The sequence below is a fragment of the Aplidium turbinatum genome, chromosome 2 (assembly GCF_918807975.1).
Source record: "Aplidium turbinatum chromosome 2, kaAplTurb1.1, whole genome shotgun sequence".
NCBI lineage: Eukaryota > Metazoa > Chordata > Ascidiacea > Aplousobranchia > Polyclinidae > Aplidium > Aplidium turbinatum.
Window position 1 is genome coordinate 43,120,311 of NC_137473.1, and position 7,166 is coordinate 43,127,476.

At 40.4% G+C, this 7,166-nt stretch overlaps 1 protein-coding gene across 2 annotated transcripts in view; it reads right to left on the reverse strand.

Moving 5' to 3' along the window:
- The window catches only part of LOC145788008 (solute carrier family 53 member 1-like), a 28,276-nt gene extending 24,194 nt beyond the window's left edge, over positions 1-4,082 (reverse strand). Inside the window, exon 1 of one of the 2 annotated variants that reach the window (XM_082599853.1) lies at positions 4,031-4,082. The gene's annotated coding sequence lies outside the window, so the exon portion shown is untranslated. The remainder of the gene's footprint in view (positions 1-4,030) is intronic. The other variant, XM_082599852.1, reaches the window with a different exon arrangement.
- Positions 4,083-7,166: the final 3,084 nt, after the last annotated feature.

Sequence of the window (7,166 nt, forward strand, 5' to 3'; positions counted from 1 at the left end):
AATGGCTGCTCTTTTAAACCTGACTGCTTCCCTATTGTGTTTTCTGTCTGAGAACACCCTGTGTAGGTTAGTTAGTGGATGTTGTGAGTAGAAGGTATTGAGATGGAGGATTGCACTGAACTTGGAAAAAAAAGTAGTAGTATTATACTTGTCATTTGAAATCAATATTTAATGATTCGAATATTTTTTCAGAAAGTATGCAAAATGATGATTGCAAATTGTTGACATTGGCAGTTCCTCTTTTTCAAGTTCATTACCAGATCTCCATAGAACTAACTTTGTTTCAGTTTCAGAAAGGTCAGACAAAGAGCTCTATGTAGCTGTCCTTACGGCTATACCATTTCAAATGACAAGTACTACTGCTTTTCTTCCAAGTTCAGTGCAATCCTCTATCTCAATACCTTCTACTCACAACACCCATTAACTAACCTACACACTACCCAGGGTGTTCTCAGACAGAAAACACAATAGGGAAGCAGTCAGGTTTAAAAGAGCAGCCATTTTGAACCTCAACTAACGGGTCCCACGAATTACCCATAAGCCCCATAAGTACCCATAAGTACCCATAAGCACCATAAGTCGCGTCGAATTACCCATAAGTCGCGTCGAATTACCCATAAGCCCCATAAGTCGCGTCGAATTACCCATAAGCCCCATAAGTCGCGTCGAATTACCCATAAGCCCCATAAGTCGCGTCGAATTACCCATAAGCCCCATAAGTCGCGTCGAATTACCCATAAGCCCCATAAGTCGCGTCGAATTACCCATAGGCACCATAAGTAACATTGAATTACATAGAAGTAACGTCGAATTACCCATAAGCCTGTATAGTGTAGAGTGTAGTCTATAGCCGTCTAGAAGCCTATAGTAGTCGGCTGCATAGCCGAGTGGTGAGGAGCACGGGCTGGGCGTTCCAAAATATAGTTCGACACCGCTCAAGAGCAGGACACTTGAAGGCATGCCTAAAGGTGGACACGAAGATTGGCTTCGTTGCCTTCCCGTCCGCTTATGTGTAATCTGCAGTTTGCTGCAGCAGATGGAGTGTTTTGTCCGATAAAACACCTTAACATTGGGCAATTTTCCCTATGAACCAGGTGACTGCAGCATAGCAATCGTTCTCGCACTCAGCTAGAGGCTTAATTCTTGCTTTGAACTTGATAATTAAAGAAAAAAAAGAATAATGGCAAGGGTGGGAATCAAACCCGTGTCACCAAATTCAATAGCCTTTGCCTTAACCACTCAGCCACGCAAGCGTTCGGGAAATTTTCGCTTAATTTGTTTATATGGGTAATGTTTCGAGAACGCTCACAATATTATCAGTTTAGTTTGTTTTTATTTCTGACCATCACAACGAAAAAACAATACACGACAAACTTAGCACAGATCTATAAAAGGTAGAAGCGACAAAACGCGGACGTTATAACGTGCACAATACCAAAGCCTGCAGATTACATATACGCTGACATGAGGCGTAAGTAATTCCACGTTGCTTATGGGTAATTCGACGCGACTTATGGGGCATTTGGGTAATTCGACGTGACTTATGGAGCTTATGGGTAATTCGACGCGACTTATGGGGCTTATGGGTAATTCGACTCGCGTCGAATTACCCATAAGTCGCGTCGAATTACCCATAAGCAACGTGGAATTACTTACGCTTTCATGTCAGCGTATATGTAATCTGCAAGTCGCTGTTGCGACTTGCGATCGTGTCACTTAAACTGATTGTCCTGCTTTGGTATCATGCACGTTATAACGTCCGCGTTTTGTCGCTTCTACCTTTTATAGACCTATGAACCAGGTGACTGCAGCATAGCAATCGTTCTCGCACTCAGCTAGAGACTTAATTCTTGCTTTGAACTTGATAATTAAAGAAAAAAAAAATAATGGCAAGGGTGGGAATCAAACCCGTGTCGTCAAATTCAATACCCTTTGCCTTAACCACTCAGCCACGCAAGAGCTCGTGAAATCTTCGCTTAATTTGGTTTATATGGGTAATGTTTCGAGAACGTTCACAATATTATCAGTTTAGTTTGTTTTTATTTCTGACCATCACAACGAAAAAACAATATACGACAAACTTAGCAGAGGTCTATAAAAGGTAGAAGAGACAAAACGCGGACGTTATAACATGCATGATACCAAAGCAGGACAATCAGTTTAAGTGACACGATCGCAAGTCGCAACAGCGACTTGCAGATTACATATACGCTGACATGAAGGCGTAAGTAATTCCACGTTGCTTATGGGTAATTCGACGTGACTTATGGGTAATTCGACTCGCGTCGAATTACCCATAAGTCTTAAGAATTACCCATAAGAATTACCCATAATTACCCAAATGCCCCATAAGTCGCGTCGAATTACCCATAAGCCCCATAAGTCGCGTCGAATTACCCAAATGCCCCATAAGTTGCGTCGAATTACCCATAAGCAACGTGAAATTACTTACGCCTCATGTCAGCGTATATGTAATCTGCAGGCTTTGGTATCGTGCACGTTATAACGTCCGCGTTTTGTCGCTTCTACCTTTTATAAATCTGTGCTAAGTTTGTCGTGTATTGTTTTTTCGTTGTGATGGTCAGAAATAAAAACAAACTAAACTGATAATATTGTGAACGTTCTCGAAACATTACCCATATAAACAAATTAAGCGAAGATTTCACGAGCGCTTACGTGGCTGAGTGGTTAAGGCAAAGGGTATTGAATTTGACGACACGGGTTTGATTCCCACCCTTGCCATTATTCTTTTTTTTTCTTTAATTATCAAGTTCAAAGCAAGAATTAAGTCTCTGGCTGAGTGCGAGAACGATTGCTATGCTGCAGTCACCTGGTTCATAGGGAAAATTGTCCAATGTTAAGGTGTTTTATCGGACAAAACACTCCATCTGCTGCAGCAAACTGCAGATTACACACAAGCGGACGAGAAGGCAACGAAGCCAATCTTTGTTTCCACCTTTAGGCATGCCTTCAAGTGTCCTGCTCTTGAGCGGTGTCAAACTATATTTTGGAACGCCCAGCCCGTGCTCCTCACCACTCGGCTATGCAGCCGACTACTAGGCTTCTAGACGGCTATAGACTACACTCTACACTATACAGGCTTATGGGTAATTCGACGTTACTTCTAGGTAATTCAATGCTACTTATGGTGCCTATGGGTAATTCGACGCGACTTATGGGGCTTATGGGTAATTCGACGCGACTTATGGGGCTTATGGATAATTCGACGCGACTTATGGGGCTTATGGGTAATTCGACGCGACTTATGGGGCGTATGGGTAATTCGACGCGACTTATGGGTACTTATGGGTAATTCGACGCGACTTATGGGGCTTATGGGTACTTATGGTGCTTATGGGTACTTATGGGTAATTCGTGGGACCGCAACTAACAGGCTGATTGTTAAGAAATAATAACCATTATGATGTCATTGGTGTGCCTATTATTACATGACACAAGAGCAACAATGTAAGGCTTGGAAATGGACAAATTCTGTGAAAACCATACTTTACTTTAAAATTAAATTTGAAAAAAAATAACAAAAAACACCTCTAATTTTTTTCTTTTTTGTAATAAAAGACATCTTTGATTATTTTACAAAAAAAAAAATTTCACTCTACGTGGATTCCCACAAGGCTTTTTGGGCGTCTTTTTGTGACCACCTAAAAACAATAGAAGTTGCTATAACTTTTTTTGTGATAGTTATACACAGAAAACACTTGCATTTTTGGAATCCTCACCCTTAAAAATAGTGAAATCGAATGTTTAATCACCTCTCTAGAGATGCAGCAAACCCAAAATTTTTATCCGCACACCGCACCGCAACTGAATCACCTATCCGCACACCGCAATTTATCTGGAACTTTGACACTGCACCGCACACCGCAAAATACAAAATTTTCAAAAATTTTTTACGCGTTATTTTTTAGAAAGTCAATTGTGGCAAAAAGCACCCAGGGCATATAACTGGTACCGGTACAGTTGTGCACTACCGTATAATAACTAGGCTAACCAGATCATATTCTCTTACCAGCAATGCATCTAAGTTCTAAGACATCATGCTTTTTCAAATAGAATGTTCCTGGATCCAGTATCAGGACTTTTGAACAGTTTTTGTAAGCAATAATGCAATTTTAATGTCAGTGGCTGTATGAACTACACACAACACAGACAGACAAGATGTCAAGAGTAAAACTTATAGCCTGAACTCACTAGGCTAACTGTTACAGTAACTAATGCGGTAGTTGCGCTAGGCCTATAGCCTGGTAACTGAGCTTATCAGCTAGGCTATTAACCAAAAACACTCGTACAGCTTCCTCACAAGCCAGCCCCAAAAACCCTGTCAACTGCAAGCCAAGAAGCCATTTGCACAGCTTTGAGCTTTCCAGCTTAGGGTTTCCGAAAAAAAACTGATTAGTGTTTCCAATTTAAATTTGAAGTTTCATAACTGATTTTCTTGAAAAGTTGAAAGTTTACGTTTACAAAAGTTTAATTTCTTGAAAGTTTACGCGGCAAGCAGCGCGGCGCGGCTTGCATCACTACACCTCTCTATCATCAGGGGGCGCAACAAATGACATTTTATGTTTGAGAACTCATCAGCGCCACCAAGTGATCAACAAATTTCAAAATGGCATATCTAGTGAACCGGTTGATCAATTTTCATATTTTTTTTTTGTTGCATTCAGAATTTCATGCACATCAACATATCTAAAAACAAAAAAATTCCAAGAGGGGCGGGTTGCCTTCACTTGTTGACTTATAATGGAATGACTCCTATGTCTCTAAAAAAAGTTTGCCTAATTTTAAACGAAACTGCATTAAAAGAGCTAGTTTTTCCAATACCAAACATTCAAATATCTCAGTCAGAAATTAGCAACAAGAAAACATTAAGATTTCAGCTTTATTTTCGAAAAATGCCGAAGAAAACATGATCTTATTCTTTTGCTATGCCACCGGACAGCACCATTTTACAGGAATATTCATACCCACATTTTTGTTGAAAATGCTCTCAGAATGCACCAAATTCAAAGTAATTTTTCAAAATTTTCTAGGGAAGACCCCCCGCCGATGAGTGTCGTCTTCGGCGAGTACGTCGTCGGGCTTCGCCCGCCGGCCGCCAAAACCTCTCTCTTTAACAATTCCTGGCTACGCTACTGATAATGGTAGGCTACTTTAACTGACTTTGCACCACAAATTGAAAATAGCACGTTGCGTATTGCAGTGCTGATAAAAAAACGCATTTCATTTTCACATGCTTTTTCTTGAAGGGGCGGCAAAATCTGAATCCGCCCCGGGCGGCACATTCCCTAGCTACGCCACTGGCTTCGCAAACTACTCCTGGCACACAGGTATGAACAACTAAATTTGTATAATGCTGGCTGAAAGATGCGTCTTCATTATGGAGGTAAGTGTCTTAAGTATATAACCTCAATTGTACTGCAAGTCTCAACAGTTCAGGTCATTAAATTCAATAATTCTGCAATCTACAGTCAATGAGTTGATAAACTGATGGTTGACATAAAGACTTACAAAAACTCTGCAAGTTGCGGGTATGGCTGATATGATGGGCTAACCTACCTGTACCTATGCGGTTTTTAATTCATTAGTCTTCCACTTTTGCATGGGCTCTATCCAAGGGGGGGTGAGAGGGGTGATCACCTCCCACTAATTGGAGTGGGGGGTGTTCAATGCAAAATCACCCCCCCCCCCACTCATTTGGCTTTGAAAAGGTTTTGTGATATTTTATTGATCAAATTTTGAAAAATATATTTTCGCTGTTGGCACATTTTGAATTTTTTATCGATATGAATATATATTTCATTTCAATATGATTTTTTGGTTTGGCAACTCTGAACTACAAGCCAGGCGTTTACACTGTGTTTTAAGGTAAGCACTTTAACGGCAAAATTTCATTAGATGCCTGTAAAACCTCTAGCCAATCAGAAGCTACGTTCTCTGTGACATGAAATCATAAAAAAACGCGCGAAAACCCAAATGGGCGACATTTGCATTAGTTTCATAGCTGGCGGTGTGACGACATTTGCATTAGCTGACATTTGCATTATTAGCTTCATAGCAGGCAGCGTAGTGCAGGAAAACGCAAGTAGCCCACATCATGAATGATCATTCTGAAACTCAGGTAAGGTTTGTTGCATGTACCACTCGATGCCCACAACTTCTTGTTCCGCAGATTGCTCCGTTTTACTCTGTGCCTTTCATCGCGAACAAGCCTGGGAAAGGTGGATGAGGAAAAGTGACAATGGCGTTCGTGATGATAAAGCAATTGTACTATCATACTTGCGAGCACTAGCAAGAGTCGAGAGCGAACAGTCTTTCGAAGAAACATTAATCGAGTTGAAGGACAGCAATTGTTGGATCAGCAATCCGAAACTCCGGAATTATATTGAGAATGTTTGGCTTACAGAAAAGAAGGTTTGTATGCAATAGAAACCACCCTAAATGCAAATAAATCGTAGGCTAGTTCAATAAAATAATAAACTTGTTGGTGGGTTTCAGCGTTGGGTGTGGTTTTACCGTTCTGACAAGGTCAGCATCACGTTTCACACCAACAATGGAGTGGAGAGGCAGAACAGGACTCTGAAGGAATACATCAGCATGAGAAGGGATAAATCGTTATCTGCTCTTGTAACGCTTCTCCACAAGGAATTTCTCCCTGACAACAAACGTCGGTTAGTGACTTTCCAGAATAATCGTTGAATGTTGCCACTTTCTGCATGTTTGTCTGCTACTAATAACCATAAAACTAAGCAACCACACGGCATTTAACATAATGCATTAAACTGGACATAAATTATGAAGTAAAAACGTTTTCGACCATACCCAATACACATGTTAGCCCTTTTGAAGCAACGAAAATTAACTAATTTTACACCATCCACATTGAAAATGAATAACTGGTCTACACAATGAATTGAAAAAATGAAATACATAAGAAGGAAACGGCAAAGCAGGGGAGAAAGGCATATCACATGGCTAATGGCTAATTAATTACTAATAATTCTGTTATCTTTGCAATGTTTAGGTACGAACAAGAAAACATGTTCTCGTCGGAATTTTATCGGAGTTATAACTCTTCGATTCCTGATTACTTGAAAAATCGGCCCAAACATTTCATTCACGAATGTTTGAATCGTATCATTTCATCC